The sequence below is a fragment of the Podarcis gaigeae genome (assembly GCF_964106915.1).
Source record: "Podarcis gaigeae genome assembly, chromosome: 4".
Lineage (NCBI taxonomy): Eukaryota > Metazoa > Chordata > Lepidosauria > Squamata > Lacertidae > Podarcis > Podarcis gaigeae.
Genome location: NC_139677.1, coordinates 8528805 through 8553202, shown reverse-complemented (window position 1 = coordinate 8553202; position 24398 = coordinate 8528805). Strand labels below are relative to the sequence as shown.

The 24398-nt window shown below is 41.5% G+C and overlaps 1 long non-coding RNA gene across 1 annotated transcript in view; it reads left to right on the top strand.

Moving 5' to 3' along the window:
* LOC310842680 overlaps nt 1–23843 on the top strand; it is a 25277-nt gene extending 1434 nt beyond the window's left edge. Inside the window, exons 2-3 of the long non-coding RNA XR_014563298.1 lie at nt 21929–22046; nt 23602–23843. This is a non-coding gene — a long non-coding RNA (uncharacterized lncRNA). The remainder of the gene's footprint in view (nt 1–21928; nt 22047–23601) is intronic.
* Nucleotides 23844–24398: the final 555 nt, after the last annotated feature.

Genomic DNA, 24398 nt, shown 5'->3' with positions numbered 1-24398 from the left:
GGGTGGAAGGAGCTGTGGCTTGAGGAAACTTCTAAAATTTCAAAGAACTCCATAAAACGACTTAGCCCTTCTACAAAAATGAACTCTTACCATTGAATAGGTTTCAAATGAGTTCTAAATACTTTGTGTTATCAGAGGGCAATTTACAGAATTAAATGTAGTTAATATTCAGAGCCAAGGCAGGTTGTTTCTTTGTTTACAACAAGATTGGGATTAAGAATAAAGTAAAATGAAATGCAATTGTAATCGAAAATATTTAAAATCAGTGTCACAGGCACTAAGGGATGAGATTCCAGGGAGCAGATAGTGGATCAAGGGAGAAACCTTCATTTCTGCTCTGGGGTTACTAGTTGGAAACTATGGTGGCAACTTTGTATATGCATGAAGAGAGAAACATGCTTCACGTTGCACTTCTCTCCCATTAACTCTGGTCAGTATGGCCAATGGTCAGGGATAAAGAGAGTTTGGATCAAAAAATATGGGGGGGGCAGGTTGGTGAATTTTACTCTGTACCTTTTATGGCAAAGATAACTTCTGTCCGAGAAGAAAGAGACCAAGAAACTCATAGTCAGGCCATAGAACATCCAATTACTATTACTTAGCATGCCTGGCACATCAATTTCAGCATCACCTTGTCAGTGATAGCTCCTGATATTATTTGGGGTTCATAGTGCCACACTTTCTTTAAAGTTCATTACAACTGATAGGTCTCTGCTTTCTCTTTCCCATGTGCAGGAAATTTCACTCTATTTCACTCTGTTCTTCAGCATACCTGAAGGAGTGTCTCCACCCCCATTGTTCAACCCAGACACTGAAATCCAGCACTGAGGGCCTTCTGGCAGTTCGCTCAATGCAAGATGTGAGGTTACAGGGAACCAGGCAGAGGGCCTTCTCGGTAGTGGCACCCGCCCTGTGGAATGCCCTCCCATCAGATGTCAAGGGGATAAACAACTATCTGACTTTTAGAAGACATCTGAAGGCAGCCCTCTTTAATGACTGATGTTTTAATGTATTTTTAATCTTTTGTTGGAAGCCGCCCAGAGTGTCTGGGGAAACCCAGCCAGATGGGTGGGGTATAAATAAATAAATAAATTATTATTATTATTATTATTATTATTATTATTATTATTATTATTATTATTATTACCCTAGGGTTTTGAAAGCAATCCTATGCATGTTTAGATGGAATCAAATCCCCTTACATTCACTGGGGCTTGTTCCCAGGTAAGAGTGCATAGGATTGAGTAGCACTGCAATCAGCAGTGCATTCTGACAATTAGTGAAACTTAACAGTCAGAAAAATGGTACATGAATTATTTTCTGAAGGAGGGATAACATTCAGAGATACAGTGGTACCTCGGGTTAAGTATTTAATTGGTTCCGGAGGTCTGTTCTTAACCCGAATCTGTTCTTAACCTGAAGACCACTTTAGCTAATGGGGCCTCCTGTTGCCGCTGCGCCGCCGGAGCCCAATTTCTGTTCTTATCCTGAAGCAAAGTTCTTAACCCAAGGCACTATTTCTGCGTTAGCGGAGTCTGTAACCTGAAGCGTATGTAACCTGAAGCGCATGTAAACCGAGGTACTACTGTAAATAGATTTTTCTCCAATTTCAGCTTGGTAGAAATTGGCCACGTACCTGCTCTCCAGTATTTTACTCTATAGCAATAACTGTTTTGTGCTCCTGGCTGAATTTCCCACTGCACCTGGCACACACAAGCCTTAGAGAAAACCAATCCTGCATTATGTGTGGCTGATGCGGAGCTACAGTCCAGAGTTGTTGCAAGGTCATTAGGCTACTCGTCAATCTGCCTAATGAGCTACTCAGCTTTCCAGTATTCAGGTATACAGTTGCTGACAAAGGTCTCTTGCATCATGGTTAGTTACAATTGCTATTCTCACCTGACTTGAAGTGTTCCAGCCATCTGTACTCTTTTATTAGTTTAGTGCCTTCCTCAATTTACAGTTTTCCTTTACTATTAATGTTTTCACAGCCTAGTAAAGTTATAATGACAATGGTTGAATGTACTGTTTGACTACACGATGATGATGATGATGATGATGATGATGATAGAAGAAGAAGTTGATATGGTTTCTTGGCATCATGAAATATTCTTGCACCGAGTTAGTAGCTTCGTTGTGCATTGTGCAAAGTTTAAGCAAAACAGCAGGTATGCATCCCTTCTTTGGGCCTTTGGCATTCCCAACTGTGCAGCCGGCTTGGCACACACAGTTCCGTGTGCATGAAGGTCTCCCTGCTACAGATATTTGTGCTGTACACATGGAAGCCAGGTGCTGGAACTGGTCCATGCAGCTCGGCTCCCTGCTCATTCTCTGACTGAGCATGTGGGCAGAATTTGCAAAGAGAGCTTAGTCCATAGGCAGATGTCTAGATTTTATGCCGCTGTCAGAACCACTTCACCCAGTTGTGGATTTATTTATTTTCCAGAAAACCAGGCAGCCATCTGAGCTCCACAGCACTGGAGACAATACTTTGAGGCAACTGTGTCAAAGCCTCTTCCCTGTTTCACAGAAAGGCAAAGGCTGCTTTCATGCCTCCTGGAAAACCTGTGAGGCAAGCTAAGCTGAGAGCTGGTAGTTCAGAGACCAAAACTGTGAAACTGCACATATTTAGAATATTTGCTGCTTGCTACTTATTAGGGTTGGCAAATTTTTTTGGTCTGCTTATTTGGAAGTTTTGCTGTAAATATCAGAACTGTAGCTTCTTCCCTGTGAATGACATTGCATAAGGACATAAGAAGAGCTCTGCTTGACCAGGCTAAGGGCTCATCTAGTCCACCATCCTGTTCTCACAACAGCCACCCAGATGTCTGTGAGAAGCCAGTAAACAGGACCTGGGTGCACCAGCACTCTGCCCCCCTGAGCTTTCCAGGAACTGGTATTCAGAGACATACCATTGGCAGATTTAGGTCAGGATGACTGGCTCCTCTGCACTGGGCCCAGGAGATGTAAAAAAATCACCTCAGAAATCTGTAAAGGAACATGTCAAGAAGTTGTCCCCCAAAGTCACCTCCACTCTGGGCAGGCTGCTGAGTTTTTCCTAAGGCAACTGGGCTCCAAGAGCTGCAACCATGTCAGCCTTCAGCCCCAAATCACACCCCCACCAACCTCTGCCTTCGGTTCAGAAACGGATCCGCAGCACACCCCATCGTCCTCCACCATCACCCCATGCTGCTCTGCAGATGCCGGCCTGGTCTTGGCGGCACCAGCACATGCTTCAACTGCTCCGACTCCTCCTTCTCCACACCAACCACTGGGCCCCACACCTGCAGGTGTGCAGCACCACTTGGCTCTATCCAAAGGAGGGAACTGAAGAAAGACCAGCTGCCCTTCTTTGACTGAGCATTGCTAGTTACCGTACTTTAGGGACTCGGGGCACAGGCACGTGACACAGTTTTGCATATGCTAATCTATATGCCTAGATAAAGATAAAGGTAAAGGGACCCCTGACCATTAGGTCCAGTCATGACTGACTCTGGGGTTGCGTGCTCATTTCGCTCTATAGGCCGAGGGAGCCGGTGTACAGCTTCTGGGTCATGTGTCCAGCATGACTAAGCCACTTCTGGTGAACCAGAACAGTGCACGAAAACACCGTTTACCTTCCCGCTGGAGCGGTACCTATTTATCTACTTGCACTTTGACGTGCTTTCGAACTGCTAGGTTGGCAGAAGCTGGGACCAAGCAACAGGAGCTCACCCTGTTGCGGGGATTCGAACCACTGACCTTCTGATCAGCAAGTCCTAGGCTCTGTGGTTTAACCCACAGCGCCACCCGCGTCCCATATGCCTAGATACTTCTGGTCAAATTATAGTGGTGGCTAGATGTCACCAGCCTTGCATTTTGTAGTGCGTCCAGCCACCTGTCAGAGTTTGGCTGGATGATGAGGAGTGGTGGGAAGCGCCAGCCGGGGAACCCCCAAGGGAAATCCCAGAGGAGGAAGGCTCAGAAATCTGGGATTGGTAGTGGGACACGGAGGAGAGGTCAGAGAGGGAAGATTGGGAGGAGGTGGTAGATACTGAAGGGACAAGAGGATTTAGTGAACAGGAGGAACCTGTGGCAGGGAGCAGTTCAGACTCCAAGGCTGAAGCAGAGGAGGGAGCTCAAGAGATTCTGAAGCATCCCGGGAATCGTCTTCTCCTGCTGCAACAATTTTCCCTACCCCCCGATCTCCAAGAAAGTGCAAGATAACAAGGAGGGAGGAACAGAGGTCAGAGATGGGCAGAAATAGTTTGAGACTGCTTGGGAAACATCTGGGAGAGGAGGGAAGGGAAGCAGGGACCTTCAGTCCTGGCAACTGCTCTGTGGGGGCAAGACCTGCTGGGAAGTGTTGCTGAGTCGTTTGCCGTTTCCTTGAATAAAGAGGTAACTTCACTGACAACTGACTCTGTGCTGCATCTGACTCCAGCCCTGAAAGCACCTTGTTAGCAAAAGTGATTTACAGTGGTACCTCAGGTTACATACGCTTCAGGTTACAGACACTTCAGGTTACACTCTCCGCTAACCCAGAAATAGTGGTTCAGGTTAAGAACTTTGCTTCAGGATAAGAACAGAAATCGGCTCCGGTGGCGCGGTGGCAGCAGGAGGCCCCATTAGCTAAAGTGGTGCTTGAGGTTAAGAACAGTTTCAGGATATGTACGGACCTCCGGAACGAATTAAGTACTTACCCTGAGGTACCACTGTAGAAACAAACAAACAAACAAAAACTTTTCAAACTTTTTGAAAAGGTAGAAGATCCAAGGCTTGGTACAAAAGACCAGTGACTTGAGCCTCCTGGACCACCCCCGAAAGCATCCCTGCATTTTCATAGAAATTAGCCAGATCATGTTTCTTGCATCCAATAAGAGCGTCTGGGTCACTCAGAGGCCTGTTCTTTCTGACTAGTATCTGCCCTTACTTTCTTTGGAGCCAGGTCTACTTGTTTATACCCACAGAAGAGAAAGAAATCCACACATCAATTTTCTTTCTTCCACTAAGCTCTGAATCTGAGGGTGTTGTCCTTCATGTTTCAGCATGTTCTTAGAGAGAGGTGTAACACTCTAAGTAGTTCAAGTCCCTACAAATAATTTTCTTAGCATATTTTTAACAAAAACACAGCATAGGGGTCTGTCATAACTTACTCTTTCAAGCATCCTGTTATGTACTGAGTTGAATAGGATCCAAACTGCAGCAGTCTGATTGGTCCTAGAACAATAGGCTCCAAAAGGCAGCAGTCTGATTGGTCCTAGAACAATGCAGCAGTATGATTGGTTAGCAGGAACCACCCAATCATGCTCCAGATAGCAGTGAATCCACAACCTGATTGGCTTACAGTAGAATTCCGGAATTAGCCAATCATGTGCAGCCTATTGTGTAAATAATGTATATAAAGCAGATACTTTGAGGGGACTTTCATTCATTCCTCCTCACCACTATGAGCTGAATAAAGAGCATGAAATCACTTTGCGACTCTGAGTATATTTCACATCCACAACACTCTGTTTTCAATACAGGGGCAAAGTGCAACATACCCTTGAGGTATGCTTATTCATAAATCAATCTCATTTTCTAGTAGCACAGCCCCAGTCATTTAAATTTGTGCATGCCATTCAGCTACAGTGTGAGAACAGAAAAAAACGGGAGAAAGATATTCTGCTTACAAATAGGTAATCTCAAGTAAGATGGGGTGAGGTGGGGGGACACCATTTGATTTGGGGGCAAAAGGCTCATATGAGCTCTTTATATGATGAGTGTCAAGCTTTCAATGGCCAACAAAACTTGTATAATTTTAACACCTCCACTTCTGTCTGGCAGAAGTGATCCTTCCTAGGGTGTGTTTTCCCTTCCTTTTCTAGCAGAAGACAGGGATGACTAGCCTGCAGCCAGGGTATTTTGAAGTCTTAGCTAGAATCAAGGAATGGATCCATCATAAACATTATATTGAAGGAGGAGAAGGAGGAAGCCTTCAGAACTAGCTTAGCAGATGCACACCAACAGCTGGGCGTACGCACTGATGGCCAAGCAGAAGACAACCTGCAACATTAATTTGAGTTGTGAAAATAAAGCCGATTTCACTTTCCTCCAGAGACAGGCATGACTGATAAAAATTGTATATCTTTAGAATCTCTGTTCCCTGTAGTCAACGCCACCTGTGACATGGGAACCACAAGGATATGATTGGTGGATGCTGTTCCTGTAGATTATTCTAATGGTTCAAATCAAATGTATTTGAATTTGTAACTTTTTATTGCACATCTTGGAATGCATTTTTCGACCACATGTTGGAACATTTGTGCTCCAAAAAAAGGGAGAAAGAAATGAAATTCCATCTTTATGTTTGAAATTTATGGGAACACAATTAAAATGAGAGGGGTCCAAAGGTATCAAGATAATTACATTTTTCTAATCTTACTAAACAAGATAAATTACCTGCAGGCCCTCTTATAAAAGATGAAATCTTCATAATAAGTGAATTAATCAAGCAGCAGCTTGCTACTGCACATGCATTTATAACGGGAATGATTCAAAGAGTTATTTTATGGGGAAATTAATGGAAGCCGGCTTTTCATTCTTCTGCACCAATTGAAAACCTCAGCAGCCAGCTGCCCACTTGTCAAGAAAACAGAAAGAAGCTGGGAACAAAGATAAATAAAAACACCTTTTCCCTGGCACTTTTGAAGAGAAAAAACAGCTCTCATTTACAGCAGCCATCTGTTTGTTATTTAATATGGGTGAATTACATGCTGTAATGAGTTTGTTTCTGCATCACTCAGTGCAATGGAACACAAGTTCACTCTCATAATGTGCCGCAGTTTTTAAAAGCTAATCATTTAATTGGACACAATAGTCAATGACAAATGGAGATGTAAAAACTCAGCCAGCTGTAGAGTGAATATGTAATCATTGTGAAATCATATTATTTTACACGCATGAAAAGTCCTTAATAGTAGCTGATGTTGGCCTGCACAACGGGAACTAGGAAGGCCACAGTGGCATGATGGAAAACAGCAGTTTGGAAATGGGGGGCGGGGGGTGCCAGCCTATAATATAATTGGGCCATATTGGGACCCAGACTTGAGCTTCCATTAGGCGAAGGCGACTTAAATAATATCTAAATCGTTTTCATCGCCTCCCTCAATTTCTGTTTACATTTGTTTTTAACGTTCATGGTTCAGTAGGTGCGATCCACTGTTTGCTGAGCTTGAAATTATCTGCTCTGTTTTGATACGATGTACTGGGCAATTTCCACTGAGCTGCTGATTTTGAACAGAACATTGTGCCCAGATGAGAGGCTAGGCATTCCCAAAGCAAAATATCAGTCAGGTATCTTAGGCCTAAAGAGCTTGAGAACCTGCATCACACAGTATGCACGACTTTATAGGAGGTTAGATCTTGAAATTTGTGCTGCATCAAACTTAAGCATTTTATGGAAGGCCTAAAGATGATGGGAGACTGTTTTTTCTCATCCTGTCCAGTGAAACTCACTTACTGAGTCTCCACTTTGTACCATCAACATCCAACTACATGGAGCAACTACAGGGAAACTCAGAGTGTGATGAGCTCAGAACACATGTCAATTGTTCTCAGGCTTTATGAGGGAGAGAGTGTGGGGTTTCAGCTGGCCATTCCATTTTCAGGATGTTCTATCCTCCCCCTTCAAGTGAAATCTAGCATTCTGTGACAAATGAGAATGCTCAGTTCTCATCAGGCTGTTTTGGGGTCCTCTCTTAAGATTCTTCTGCAAACTTTGTGCCCCCTCTCCAAATCCTATCCTAAACTCTTTAAAACCCTTCCAACAGTAGCAGGTGGAGTGGTGGGAGAGACCTTCACCTAAGTATTAACCAGTTGCCATTCTCCCCTTCTTGGGTAAGGCTCTGGAGTGGTTGGTTGCAGACCAGTTCCAGGTTCCCTTGGAGGAAAATGATTTTCTAGATGAACTTCAATCAGGGTTTGGACCCAGTTTTGGCACAGAAGTTGCTTTGGTCACCCTGTATGACGACCTCTGTCAGGAGAAAGACAGGGGAAATACAGTATTTCCTTCTTAATTCTCCTTGAGCTCTTAGTGGGTTTCAATACCATAAACCATGGTAGTCTTCCGGAGCAGCTCTCCAAGTTAGGGGTGGCACCACTTTGCAGTGGTTCTGATCCTGCTTGGATGGTCGTTTCTAGAGGGTGATGCCTGAGGAGTACTTTTTGGCCTTGTGGAGCCTTCCATGTAGGGTTCCTTAGGGTTCAGTTTTATCCCCTATGCTGTTTAACATCTGCATGAAACCGCTGAGTGGGATCATCTGGAGTTTTGGAGTGTGTTGTCAACAATATGCTGACGACACAGCCCTCTGCCTCTCCTTTACATCTGCAGGTGAGGCAGTGGATGTGATGGACCATTTTCTTGCCTCGATAAGACTGTTAGTGGGTGGATCCCTAGATCGGTGGCCCATCAGCACCTTTGTCTGGGCAGGGATAGCTGAAATTTTGCCATCTGTGGCCTAATTTTTTTGTCGTCTAACCTCTGGTAACCTCCCAGGTTCAATCCCTTATATCTGCAAGTGAAGCTGGGAATGTCCATTACCCTTTTGAACACATTCTGCAACATCTTTGGGAGACTATGGTTTAGATTTAGGGTTTCTTAAACTCAAGTGAAGCCTGTTACGAATTGTATGGCTCATAATTTTTTAATGAAGTCTGACTACTACATCAGAGGAAGAAGAAAAAAACCCAACCTGTGTTGATTAAACGTTTCAGAGGCAGCAAACAGAGTGGAATGATTTGGTATTACCCAGAATTAAAAGACATCCAGGAGTTTTCCTGTAAAGCGACATACCAAAAGCAATATATATTAGAAAAAAGGCATTTGAGAAAGGATTTATATGTGCAGAGAGAGCAACTTGAACATGCCAGACCGCCACCCAGGAAAGAAGATAAAGAAAAAATATGCTGTAAATTAAGAAAACATTCCAAACATACTTCACAAGTACAATCTGGTGGAAACAAATTGTGCTGTGTGTTTCCAGCAGTTGATTAACTGCGAAGTAAGCAAAGTAAATCATATGATGTTCACCTCTAGAAAAGCGAGAAATTAACAAGAGGACAGAAAAACAAACAGGGAGGTTGAAAATACACATAAAGCACAAAATTAGTAAAATATAATGTAATAAATGTAGTTAAAAGACAACGTGAACTGAGCAATATGAAAGTCACACAATCATGTATGCTCATGGAGACCAATAAAATATTTGGGTGTTTCATAAACAAATATGTTTTCCCCATCAATTCATTCTTGATGTGTGGGGCTCATGAGAAAGAGAATTAGCCCACTGCAAATGAGCTTGGATAGGTAATATCACAATGGTAAAATTTATCAATTGTGATTTTATTAGCTGTATTTCCCCCCTGCCTTTTCTCCAAGGAGATCTGGGAGGGTTGTGAGGGTCACTCCCATTATTTTATTCTAACAACAACCCCGTGAGTAGGTTATGCTGAGAGAGAGAGAGAGATTGGCCCAAGGTCACCCAGTGAGCTTCATGGATAAGTGGAGATTTGAATTTGAGTCTCCAAATCCTACAGGTTTGTTCACACATTATGCTGACCACAGGTACAAGCTGTCTCTGTGCATGTGCAGAGGGTGTACTTGTTTGCATGCACCATTTATTTCTATAGAGTACACAGACTGTACATGCAAACATAACATGTATGCTATTTGTGTACCCAGGTACACATTTTGTATTATTCTGTTGCTTTCCTCACAAAAGTGATTCAAAGCAACTTGCAAAAACACTAAAACCAAGTATAACAAACAACCAAACACCCACCCACCCTAAAAACAGCGGTATACAGATAAAAGACCACACCACTAAAGGCAGCCACAGACTGAATAGAGAAACACAAAAATGTTGTGTTAAATGTTAAAAATACAAAATTGGTAAAACGCAATGTAATAAACACTTGCTGAACACTGGGTTAGATTGCCCTGGTCCTGATTCATACATAGACATAACATTGCACAATTTGTAATGTATAATGCTCTTTATTATTTTAAAAAATCGCTAAGTGGTATACATAAAACATTGATATACATTATCAATAATCCATTCCCTCCCCTTGTGCCTTTCCCCTTTCTGTTGAATATATGCTATTAAAGTGACAGAACAATCAGAACCACAACTGCTTGTGCAACAACTATCCCTGCTTTGAATTCTTGTTTTATCTCTAATGGGAGCAAGTATATAAAGGCTAAGCATTGAGCATTGTTGAATCAGAAATGTTGGACTGTGTTACATGAAGAGGCGGGGCCTGCCATTATGAGCTACCACAGTGTGAGTGCGCTGAGGCCCCAGAGTCTTCTTCAGACCCTGAAGGGAAGAGCAGTGGGCATCATTGGGAAGCAGTAGAAGTCTCTTGACAGGCCAGGCCTGCATAAGTACTAGATACTTTGGCTTCTGCCTTTGCATGGTCAACAAATGCAAAGAAGTCCCCTGAAGGGACTCTTGAGATAGAGAACATGTGCTCTGGGGTGGCATTTAGGTAGAGCTGCCCACAGCCCCTGCTTAAATTCGATATACTGGTCAACTTTGCTCCACTAAACATTTCTGTCCCATGAGATGGAAATGGGCAAAACAGTAAATGATGGCAGCTTCTCCCTGGAACAAATACAGAATTGGGAAACTTAGTTCGGGTTCAGTGCTGAGTAATCATAAGAGGCCATCTTAAAAAAAATATATCATTTTTTTATTATTTTTTTTGAAAACGTGGGTTAAAACAAAGCTGTTTCATAAAATGTGTTTTGTGCTCAGGAACTAATTCCAATGAATACAATGTGTATATATCGTATACACATTGGGTACACAGTGAGCAGGGCCCAGATTCATTTCTGTACAGTGGTACCTCGGGTTACAAACACTTCGGGTTACAGACTCCGCTAACTCGGAAGTAGTACCTGGGTTAAGAACTTTAACTCAGGATTAGAACAGAAATCGCACGGCAGCCCCGTGGGGGCAGCGGGAGGCCCCATTAGCTAAAAGTGGTACTATACCTCAGGTTAAGAATGGTTTCAGGTTAAGAACGGACCTCCAGAACGAATTAAGTCTGCAACCAGAGGTACCACTGTATTTTGAAGGGCAAAGCCACAATGGATATACACTGTTGCTCCCATGGTCAGTGCCAATGCTGCTCGTAGGCAGGGCAACATGTGGCTGGATGAGGGAGGAGGCAATGTACACTGATGTCGGTCATTCAGATTTATGCAGCCAACATGGCAGGAGCAGGCATCCACATGGACCCCTTCGTCCTCTTCAGATTTCCAGCAGTTGCACAGCCCATCCTTGGCCTGGTGATGTTGGGTTGATGTAAACTTAACTCAAAATTGGATTTAAGATTTCTCTGGCTTATAAATAAAAAGAAGAGTTGTATTTTATTGTGCAGAAGGAGATGGGGCAGGTGATTCCCTTCAAGATTAATATATACCAGTTAAACACAGTCATATTTAAAACCAGACATTTCTACATCTGCTGGAAGAATTGCCCATTATTTCAAACTTAAACCCATCATATTCACGAGAACAAAGAAAACAAAATTCAGCTTTTCTCTCTCCCATAGATAAAGTGGTACCAACACCCAGACTGGTACAAAATCCGATTTGCTCTCATTTGGTAAGCTGTATGATTGATGTGGAAGAGTGTGAACTGAATTTCAGCCATTTCATATGTCCCTAGCTATAATGAAGTAATGATATAGACTCCAGTAACTTACAGGCTTTCTCGTATATTTGAACATCCCATAACTTACTGGCTCCAGAGGCTACCATGAGTTATATCACAGTTCTGTCCTATAGTCTCCAGAACTTGTAACTCACTATCAGCTACAAGCAATTTCATTTATTTAATGTTTTTGTAGTCTTTTGTAGTCCTTCCCCCACCTTTTTTACTTTCTCTTTCCCTCCTCTCTGTCAAACACACACACACACACACACACACACACACACACACACACACACAGACTTCTGAAAAGTGTGATTAACAGAAATATGTTTAATAGGTTGCAGAAATGGAAGTCAGTTGACAAAACCATAACCTGCAAATGATTCAGTAGCATGGGTTCAAATTAAATAGTAACTTGAATTGTTCTAAAGCCCTTCTCATGGTTCTTTATTTGGACTTGGAACAGAGAGCCCTTCAAATGGAATATTCTTTCAAACAGGCCTTGAAGCAGAAAACTGTTCTCTATAAAGTAGGACATGATACATGAGCACCCTAATGTCAAAACATTTGCAGAACCAGATTACCTTGCGCATTTAGTCTTGTTTGGGGGAAAAATATCCAACAACAAGACTAAAACAGGTCGCTAGCCATTTTAATTTGTGTTATTCCATATTACAATGTTTTAAAAAAGAATTCCATATTTTGAACTCTAGTTTATAGCGGGATGTAGTAATGGATCTTTTTTCTAGGAGAGAAATTGTATGAAATTTTGCTAGGTGAGCAAATTTGCATTCCCCCCACTTAATAAAAGCTTGCCAAATCTGTGAACCGTGATGGAAGATATTAATTAAAGTCCATGCACAAATTAAGATGGGGAGGGGGGGAAATCAAAGCACCAAGAAATAAATTAAGGAATCCTGTAACATAAAAGCAGCTAGGAAGCCCTGGAGTATTGTGGGAGTAATAAGCACAAGAAAAGATGACCATCACACAGGAGGAGGAGTGAGTGAACCAATGTGTAACAGACAAGCTGGCTCTAAAGGAGAAAGGTTTGAAATGCTGATTTCAGGGTCAGTACAAACTCCTCCTGAACTGAGTGGAAGTGGCGCTCCTGTACCTTTTGTGCCTTTGCATTTGTGAAAAGACTGTTTCTTCTTGAAGGTGTTCCGTAAAGAGAAAGGAAAGGGTCAGGCAATTGACCTCACACCTCAGGTACTGTTATCCCAGTGGTGTGCAATAGGTAATATATATTTTTCCCAGAGTGAAGATGACAACTTCTTATTTTCAGGGTCTACACTATTCTCTGGACAGTGATCCATGAGACAGAAATTTAGTTTTTGCCGATTCCAATATGAACTGATCTGATTTGTATCTCCTGGATGAATGTGGAAGCTGTAATGCAGTTGTTCCCTGGCTTTCATAATTCTCAAATAACCCAGTGCTGCTATGTTCTCTTTCTCTTTTTCTCTCTCTCCCCCCATCCCCCATCCCCCTTATGTTGAAATGGAATGGAATGGAATGCATGCAAAAGGTGACATGGCTTGGAAATCAATCTTTCTACCCACCTGTATAATAAAGTTTGCACCACCATGCAGCAAGAGCTTCACATCTACAGAAAACACACACACAGAGTGCATAGTTGGCATGGCATTTGAAATCCCACAAAGGTTTAATAAAAATATGTGAATGATTCCTATTGCATGCAACTTGAAAATATTCTTTTCCCTTGCATGCAAACATTTTACCATACCCTTGATTAAAATTTGGAAGGCTTGCCAGATATGTAATACCTTTAGGCTAAATCTAGCTCCCAGACTTCCAGTTGATCATTCCCACCCTATAGGATTTTCCAGATCATCCTGGACAGCCAGTTAGTCGGCTACCTTAGGCAACTGTTTTCTACGTACTGCCTCTATGCTTGGGGAAGCCCTGGTTGGCCTTGAAACATTATTTTAAAAAATGCAGTGATGGAAGCAATTATTCAAAATGATTTGCAAAGTCTTTGTTTTTGCCCTGTAGGAACGGTGCTTTTGAAATTTTTGGATTTTCTAAATGATTAGAAAGGTTTCTTTGTTTTTTTAAAAGTGCATCCTGATTCAAAGCACATTTAATTGATGGATTTCAAGTAGAAAATTCCAAGATTGGGCATGCAAGATCACCCACATTTAGTAAACTCACATTGTTATTTGAATTCAGTACAGCACTACCTATGGTTCATTGGAACCATTCAAGCACTTTTAAATATGATTCATTTGAATGTTTAACTTTAGTAGCTCAAAGAGTGATGATCATTCTCACTGAAGTCCACAGCTCCTCAGATATTCAAATCAGAATTTTTACTTGTTATGCAAATCTGAAAACTTTTTGTACCACATGGTTCATGCCCATTAAATAGTGCTTTCTGTAAGAAAACACAGAAATAGAGACGTACAACCAAGGTGCACATTTTTAGTGCTTTGAATTACCACCAGAACATAAAAATAGTGTGTATTGCTTTACTCTAATCAGACTCATTTTTATGTGACTGTTGAAAGCCCTTTTACATTCCTTTCTAAGTCTGGAAGTCTGTGTATAAAACTGGTTGGGGGGAGCAAAGTGAAGACACCTGCTGGCTTATAACACAAATACTAAAATATCTTAGAGCCTGCTGAAAGGCGAATTGGAACAATATGTCATTACTGAAGGCTCACTTGCAAGTTCTAATATATTATAATGAAAACAGTATGACAAACCTAATGAGACAGTGAAGATTTGGGTAATTGTTCCTACAATGTATGGTAACTTTTCCAGCCATTATTGGCAAACATAAAACCTAATGAGATTTTATTAATTTAAATGCAGTACATCTGCAAAACATTTCCTTAGTTGCATTCTCCTCTGATAATCGTCCTTTCCACAAAAGCACGATCCTTTTAAGTTAATTGTTCTCTGTTGTATATTTTGTCTAAACAAAATGTACAGAAGACCTGCTACAAATACACATTAAGCACAATGTTTACTTTTGGGATAGATATTCCTCCCAATTTGATGTTCCCTTCTTCTTTCCAGAAACATTTCACAGATCAGTCATTATGAATAGTATGGCTTTGCTGTATGTATATGTAGTGGATGGGGGGGGGGGGGGAAATCTGCCTCTAGAAGGGGTCTGCAAATCATTTTATTTCCAGTCCACATCACCTCACAAGTTCACTCACAAGCCCACTTCATTTCCACATTAATCTTCAATTTTTAAAGAAATCAATGCATTAATAGGTGCATTTAATACTTTTAAAAATGTCTACGCAGAACTAAGTCCTGATGAATTAAACGTGCCTTACCTATCCCTGGTAAATTGAGTTATGATTGCAGCTTAAATATATTTTCCCTTAAAATACTCCTTCCTAAGTATTCTGGAATAGTGTGTTCTCCCTCATGGAGAGCACAGGTTGCGGGCGGGGCTGACGAGACACCTCACTGTTGCTAGGCAAATGGTTTGGCCATCCTTTAAGCAGGGGCGGGCTGTTACTGGGGCAATCTAGATGTTGCCATTTGTTGATTGACAGCCCTATTTGTTAAATACAATGCTCGCAGTGATGAACTTCCTCTTTTCGCTGCTTACTTCGGATCACCCGCCCTCCCTTCCCTAATTTTAGGCTGTTTGCTTGACCTTGGCCTGTCATGGGGTCGTCTGCTTTGGGGCAGGGGCCCGGTAGGAATTTTGTCCATTTGGCTGATTAGTGTGTGCCACTTGGTTTTTGCCTACTGTGTAGCAAATCGTCACAACTTGTAAGGTTTGTGGTTAGGCATTGGTCTTGGAATTGGTTGGTGGAGGGGTATGGATTTGGCTGTGCCTGCCCCTCCAAAATGCTGCTGCTGCTGCTTCAAGGGTTTTCCATTAAAGGAACCCAGGGGCTCCCCATGCTTTTGTCCGAAACCCCCTGGCAAGGGGCTAGGGCCACGCAAGCCCCTGGGAGCATTCTGGGGAGAGATGAGGCATGATTCCCAGTCCCGTCTCTCTCCCCAGGTGACTTACCCTTCCTGACTTCGCAGGGGGTGCGAATGTCAGAGCTGTCCCCATGCGGGGGCAGTTAGTGCTACCAATGGCTAAGCAACCACTCACATTGCTGTAATTTGAATAAAGTTGTGGCCAAAATTATGCCAAAAACCTTAAACAAAAATTAAGTGTCAATTGTGTTTTTCTTTGGGGGGGGGGTGTCTTGGGGACCTCGACGCGCAATCATTTGGCTTGTGCTTAATTGATATGAAGGACCTTATCTTGTGTGTGTTTTGTGAGTGTAACTGACATGTTCCATTATATCGAAGTCACTTGAGCTTCCCTCAGAATTCCTTGGATGATGATGATGATTTATTGAATTTATATACCGCCCTATGCCACGAAACTTGCTCCCCAAGGGGGACAAGGAGAGATGTCCTCCAAGCATTCACTAGTTTTATCAAACTCTTTTGGGTTTTGGCCTCAAAAAGCCTCAGGAACTTCAGCTAAGGAGAAAAACCCGTATCTCACATGAGTTTCGAATTTAAACATCTCAGTAATGAGCCACTATCCAAATTATGCCTAGCATAAAATATCAGCAGGATCTATAACGTTTTTGAGGAACAAGAGATCCTTCAGGGTATTATATCCCTGGGTAAGCATATGCATTGATTCTGAAGAATGACAAAAATATTTAAATACAGAATCAATTTGACCACCAATAACATAATTATGCTGGCACGTCAGCTTTTAACATCAGTACTGACATATTGGCCTCCCATGTCAGCTGCGTCAGCAGCACAGACAAAGCCTCTTGTTCATCACACCACGTTGGTTGATGTGTTGGTAAATCTCATCCTTATAACTTATTGAGTGAGAAGAGTTACAGCCTGCTGTTCAAATGATCCTCAAGGCAGCTTTGGACCAAGTCAGAATTTTTGGCCAGCTGGCTGTTTGGCTTAGACAGGACAGCCTTATTGTCTGCTCCAAACTGCATGGAATGGGACGATGGCTTGTTAAACAGGTCAATTGGTATGACTGGTCCCTTTGGCAGGTAGGTCCATGGATGGAAACAGGCCAGCTTGGTGACCTCCTTAAGCACCTTGCAGGTGATAGGTGGCTCCTGAGACCTGCAGCTCAGGGTTTTAGGACCAGGGCAGGCACAGGCTGCCTTTGAGACAACTCGTCTCAAAGAGGTGCAGGAAGACCCCTATACTCGCCTTCTGTGTGAGGATGGTTTTGGAGGCATGATGAATTTGCTTGCCCTTACAGCTGCAAGCATTTGCCTGAAATTTGGTTATTTAGTTCCAGCACAAATAACTTTCCTTTTCACCTCTGCACCCAGGGCAACTTATAATTTCCCAGGACTGCAAATCTTAAGGATGGCCCGTGAAACAGTTTCTTCAGTTGCCATACTCATTAGGTGCAAATGTAAATACTACACATGTGGTTTCCTGGGTGAAATAGACCCGTGACGGAGCCTTGGTCCAGCTGCAGAATTGGGCTTGTCCGCACACAGCACCTGTTTGCATTAACATTTCCTCTTGTCAGCAGGGCTGGCCATGTCAGTGCAACTTGTTTCAGGTGGCAACATGGTGTGTGTTTGTGTGCGTGGTGGCAGTGGAACATGATTGCAGTAACTGGTGCTTGAATGGCACGGGAAGGCTTATTAAAGTGTTGGCCATAGCAGGGGTGAGGGGGTAATCATTTGGGCTCTGCATCAGGCAGCAAAATGTCCTGAGGGGGCAGAGCTTTTTGGACTGGGGAGACAATTTCTGGGGTAACCAATGCAGTGCACTCCAGGCAGGACTGTGCAGAAGTGAGGGGGCAGTCGGGTACACTTGCCCTGGGCATCAGAGGGTTAAGTTGGATGGAGGCCCCTGCTACGGACTTATTGCTTTTTTGTTTGAGTTTATAACAAGACTCCACTCCCATCAGCCCCAGACAACATGGCGAATGGCCTGGAGTGATGGGAGTGGTAGTCTGGCAAAATCTGAAAGGCGCTGTGTTGGCTCCTCTATTATCATAATTGGGCCATATTTCTCAAATATTTCTGAAAACAGGTAGAATTCCTGAAATATTTCAAAGTGTGTTAAGTGCCCCATCCTTAAACATTCACTAAACAAAATCCATTTCTGGGAAACTCAATCTTACTATAATCACTGTCAAATTTATGATAGGACACTCATACACTCTTGCTAACATTTATCTGAAAACCCACTCATCCAACTAACTTTTATTTGTACCTAATTTTCTTCCTCGGTATCTTTCATTTCTGGTCAGCATGTCATAAAGGGATGACAGGAAAAGCTTTGACTTTGTGAGCCTAGATGAAAGAACATTTCTAAATGAACTCACCCAGAAGATGGTCGTTTCATAGTGCTAAAAGCAATGGAGCTGTCATGAAGTTCAAAAATTATATTGGCTACCCTCACAATAACTAGAATGAGAGCCTAACCACTTAGCCCTCGAATTGTGCAGGACATATGGAATTTACTGTGCTTTACCAATGACTGTAGCAAACAATCTGGCCAAAATTTAAGTTCTCTTAGTCTCTTGCTCTAACTTAGAGGTGAATTTAAGGGAGTGTGGGCAGGTTGCCTGCACTGGGCGTCAAGCTGAAAGAGTACTGCAGGAGTCACCGAAATAATTTCAAACAATGGAAAGCAAGAGGCAGGGGGTGCCAAATTTTGGTGTTGCACAGGGTGTTGCTGAAATTTTAAAGTCCAAAGTCTACTACTGCTCTAACCTACCTTACAGGGTTTCTGTGAGGATAAAATGGGGAGAAAGGAACATATACATTGTTGTGAGCTCACTACAGGAAAGGCAGGATATAAATAGAATAAATAACTAAATTTCAATGACTCAGAAAGAGTTTTGGTTTTATCTTCTTCTTCTTCTTCAATCACTTGTAGTCGAGTAAGATTGTCTTCCATGAACACAGTCTTAACAGTGAGTCCGTAAGTGACTGTGGAGACCAATTCTGGAGCCACAGCCTTCACACAGCCTTACACAGTGGGGGCATAGGTTTCCGGGGGGTGGGGGTGGGTTAGTTGATCACAGTGAGGGTTTGTCAAACATTCCACCTTCTTGGCATGTTTCTCCCTTTCATTCTGAGTTTGAGCGTCTTCAAAGTCCATGATGCCTTTGGTAAAAGCTGTTCTCCAATTGGAACGCTCGCAGGCCAGTGTTTCCCAATTGTCAGTGTTTATACCACATTCTTTTTGATTTGCCGTCAAAGAGTCTTTAAACCTCTTTTGCTGACCACCAGCATTATGCTTTCCATTTTTAAGTTTGGAATAGAGCAGTTGCTTTGGGGGGATCCTGAGCTGACCCCACCATGTCCTTGAAATGACCCATTTTCAGGCTGTCTGCCAGGTTCACCACACAGCAAGCAGAAGAATGACTTTGCTTAATTCATCCCCCCTACCCCATAGCACCACATAAGCAGAGTTTGGACGAAAGCCTTAGATCATGTAGCAGTTATGATTCATTCATTTATTTAAGCTATTTATTTACTGTGTCTTTCATAAAGCAGGGAAGCTCTCTAGCAGCTAACCATTATAACATGGATATATGAAGCTATGGCTGCCTAATTGAGTAGCATGTATTGCTGTTTTGCCAAATTGTTCAGTTCCTGTTTTAACTTCTCTTGTTGACTAGGGCTATTTGAAGAAAGACCCCCTAGGGTATACAGTACATGTTTTCTTAATAAATACATAAGTAAAATTAATAAAACATATATTAAAAACACCCATGGTGGCATCCAATATCATGAAAGTGGACTTACTTCCACGCAACAAAACTTCAACCTGCATATACCTTGTGCCCCCTACAAATCTGCTCCGGAGGATTGTCCATGGATTTTTCTGGGGGCTGGGGCTGCAGGCCCTTCCACCAATGGTGTGCATGTTGGGATTTTTGACTATGTGCAATCTGATGCAACTTTCCACAGAAGCAATTAAGGAGTTGACCAAAGGCCAAGAAGACTGAGAAGAGGGAGTTATTCTGCCTAGAGATATGGGACCTTGGATACAACTCTGCTATTGGCTGAGGTCTCCACATAGGCATGATGACTCATGACCTTCCTTGTTGGTTAGTTGGTTGGATAGTGTGTGTTCTGAGAGTCGTTTGGCGTTTGTTCAGTGAGAGAGTTAAGATCCGTGTCTGTATCCTGTATATAGTAACTTGTGAGTCTGCTGTAAATAATAAACACCTCTAAGTAACCAAGTTACTGGTAGCAGTGTCTTTTTCCTGCTTCATCCTACCAGCCTGCAACTGATTGCTTCTGGAAGTCTGCGTATGCTCTATTCAACTGGGTCTGGCTAAGATCCTGCAACAGGTTAAGGTTGTGAAACATCAATAGTGCATTCAACTGCTAAATGGACACCTTTGGATTTCACCCCCTTAAGCTTTAGTTTTCTTAACAGTGCCTAACTCTTTGGGATTATGGCCACTAACCATAATGCGGTTATCCCACCCACAGAGATGCAATTCTCAGAGTTCTCTTTGTCAAGGGATTGATTGTGAAAACACTCTTGAAATTGTAGCTCAGGGAGGGGAATAAGAGTTGCCTAATAGCTTTCAGCACCCTTAGGAAACAACAGGACCAGTGATTCTTTGCCATGGGAAACCATGGCTATTTAAAATGGTATGATACTGCTTTAAATGGATAATGTAGAGGGGGGAAGAGTTAGCTGATGTCCCTGTTCAGCAAACTGGTGGACTTTTTTGTAAAGCACTTTGAGTTTTGTTTATTTATTTTTAACAATCAAGCAGTGTTTACATTTTATGAAATAAAAAATAAAATAAAATAAAATATGTGGTGGGCAGCACTGTTAATTATGGGATGCAAATTGGCCTGTATGCAGGACACACATTCCTACACTTGATGTATTACCCTTCAGTATCCCATGGTGACGTATTACAAACTGATTTTAAAAGTCCCCTAAGTTTCAAAAATGGTTTGTCATGTGGTATAGGAGGTGGTTTTTGAGATGAGGGTCACAGTTTAAGAAATCACAGTTGCCAGCTCCTTTGCTGAGCTGAACTACCGTATTGATGAATCGGAAATAATGGATATTTATCTCATAAATACAATTACTGATCCACATAGTTAATCCTTACTGGTAAATGTATGTGTTTCGCTCCATATCCCTGTAGACAAATTCTACAATGATAGCTAAACACTGTAACATGGGCATGTCTTTTGATAGAATAATATTTGGTAATACTTATTTCCATGACCTTTAATAGAAAGTTATATAGTTTGATGCTGAATAGATTTAACCCACCTAAATCAAGAGCAGATGGTTGCTTGCCTCAACCAAGACTTCAAAAGGGAAGAAAAATTCTTTCCCCATTTACTGTGAGACCTCTCATTCCTAATCCACATGCTGTTTTTATAGTAGTAGAATAATGTGTAATAAATTCATAGATTAAACAGCACTCTATCCAAGTATAATCAATCAAAAATGACAGCTGATTGATTTCTTTTGTAAATGAGAATATACTTATTGTTTAATTGATTTCAGCATTCTCCAAAAGGTGATTTGAAAGTCATAATTCAAACGCAGCTTAGCTGTAGTTTTAGTAAGATTTTTACATAAATAAAAAATGTTACTTTTGACAATGCTGATCGTTTCTTCCTTTCTCTTTTTTTAAACTCTGTGACAAGGACATTTATAAGACTCATTTTGTCTAGAAAGGATACTACAATTTGCATGTTCATCAAGAGGTTTATGTTTTAAAACTCCAGGAACATTTCCCCACTTAGATACATCCTGTTAAAGCATAACTGTGAATGAACATCTGAGTGTAAGTTATATCGTTAGGAAAAGGAATCTCCCTTGGGTCTTGTGACTGTAGAATTTAGGTACCATAAAAAGCAAGAAACAGATGGCAAAACAACACAAAAGCATTTTAAAATAAACATTAATACAAGTTGGGATACACATCTTATTAGGAATGCAGTTTTAATCATATTAACTGTTGTTGACATTGCTACTTCAACTGCTTCATGGGGCCTGATGGAGAAAAATCCCTAATTAATGTGGAATATGATGCATGTACAGTATTAACATATATTATTTACTTTAAAAGAGTCCTTTTTTTAAAAAAAATGGTACTACATTGCGTTCAGAAAACAAACTCAATAAATATTTCCAATTACTCCCATATCTTCCATCTGTTTGTTGCAAATGCTTTGCCATTTTCTTATTCAAAAATATTCTAGCATATAACAAGGTAGTCTTTAATTCTTTTTCAGGGTAGAATGCTACCATTCAAGTCAATGAATAACCATTTTAATTGACAATCTAAGCATGCCACAACAAATATCCTGACCTGAGAGACACTGGATTCAAACCTTTACACCTGGAGCTCTGGTATGCTCTCCACTGCATGTCTTTGCAAAATGGTTTCCCTCATTTATTTCAGTGAATTAAAGACTGCATCACTTGTCAGCAACAGACTCTAAAGTCAGTCCTCATTTTCTGTCAGATTTTTATGACTGTTGGCATTGTAAAATTCTTTTCTTTACAACAATCACTTTGCATTGACTTATGGCAGACTGGTTTCGTTAGCCATTTTGAATAAACCAGTGGAAAGGCAAGATATAATTTTTTTAAAGAAATAACTTATAAGCATTGAAACTAATGAGCACATGAGTTACTCCATCATCCGTGTGATGGAGGAACACTTTACATGCATGTGAAAGACTCAGTGTGTGGATATTGAAGTCCAGGGGGATTCCATTGATTTGTTTTCAACATTACCCTCAGCTTCATGTGGTAAGGAAGTAAGGCCTCATTTTCTTTCCTCCATCAAAGCTTCTTGTGGGGTTGCAGTTTTGTAGATATCACCTGGGAAGCTTCAGCAACCCTCTCTGTGCTAAGTGAAGAGAGTTAGGCCATGACAGACTAACAACGCAAAAATGGCTCTCAGGCATCTCAAGTAACATATAAAGCCCCCTTCATTCTGCAGAACATAGATCAGCAGTGAGACCCACTGAGCTGAGAGGGGCTTACTTCTGCATGCACATGCAGTCCCTATTCATCTATATCTATCTAAATATAAAATAATTGAGATAGTTAACACTTAAATCATAAACTTTGTCACAACTCATATCAAGTTGGTATTGGTCAACTCATCATATTAAGACTTTTGTCACTAATGGCTTTCCATATATTCAGGGGAAAAATGTGTTCTGGGATATACAGATTAGATTAGATGACACTCATGGTGCTTCACAATGAATTACGGGGAAGGCTGAGATTTGAATTTAGTATATATCAGAATGGGAAGATAGTGTATGTTTGCAATCTATTTCTCCAAACTGCAACAAGATTAAGATTACAATTTTTATGAAATATTGATGCCATTGCTGAGACACTTTTGGACAATTCACAGTTAAAAATGAGCATGTTATTTGCATTAAAAAACATCTGTATACATCTCGAAGTGACAGGTGTGCTTATGCACTGCAGAAATGTGCCTCTGAGTGACAGGAGCCTTGAAACGTTGTTTATGTGTTTAGCTCCCAGTATCAAGGACATGATTTAGTAGGAAGCTCTCATGTTAACACCATTAATAGCATCTTCACCAACATTTATAATCCCATCCTAAAGAGGATCATTTCCTTCTTTTTTTGAAGTGAGAGCAAGGTTCCCTTAGCCTTAGCACATGACTTTCTGCTCATGCTATTGAAAGTTAAAAGGTATCTGGTTAAAACAGTCATTCCCAAGTTAAAGAAACAGATTAATTGATGAGAAGTTCTGCATTGAAAACATGAAGGAGTATACTTTTTCTTTGTTTCTTTCCTATGGTAGTTGTTGTCATTGTCGCAAAATCCTGCTTGCATTTTTCTATTATTAAAATGAATGTCAACACACAGAAAGGTATGTTCACGCTGTCACATCGCATCTGAACTTTGTTTTGCAGGGAGAAGCCTTCGGTGATTTGATCACCTGTCAGAAGTGTCTCTGTGAAATGTCTTGTAGAGCCTTCAGTTCTTTTTCCGTTACCATCTGTGAAGCAAAAGAACAAAGCCCCCCTTGCCAACAAAGTATGCCAGAATAGAAGAATTCAACAGACATTCAGGTGGGGGCTTTGCTGTCCATGTGGAAATCTTCTGCTATCAATGCTGCCCCCCCTCGCCATACAGCCATTATCATTACTTGTAAAACTGTGATTATACAGCCAATATGTCTGAATTAAACACAGCTTTCCAATGTTTTCCCATATTTATCCTCCCCCGCTTCCTTTTCATAGATGGATAACAGTCTGGATCTCTCTACAACAACAGCCTGCCTGTTGTTGTAGAGAGATATTTTAAACCAAACCATATGATGACATCTTTGGAAAGAGAAGCTGCTGAATTGCAACTTATTACCAAACTTAAAACCATGGAGAGACCTGGTCTGAACAAAGACATTGGATTCTTATCTCATTATACATGACAAAGCCATTTTTCACCTTCTCACCCCTTGCTTTTTCCTGTAAGACCTATTGCAGTCATTAAGAGTCGTAAACAGGCTCATCACAGCTATCTGCCAATCACCCATCCCTACCACCCTTCTGAGTAATACCCCTCCCCACCTTCTCACTATATAGAAGGGTCTGGTAACCAAGAACTAACTTAGTTGGTCTTTAAGGTACTACTGGAAGGAATTTTTTTGTTTTATCTTCTAGCCTGCCTTTCTGTACATGCATGGTCAATATAGGCATAACAATGTTCT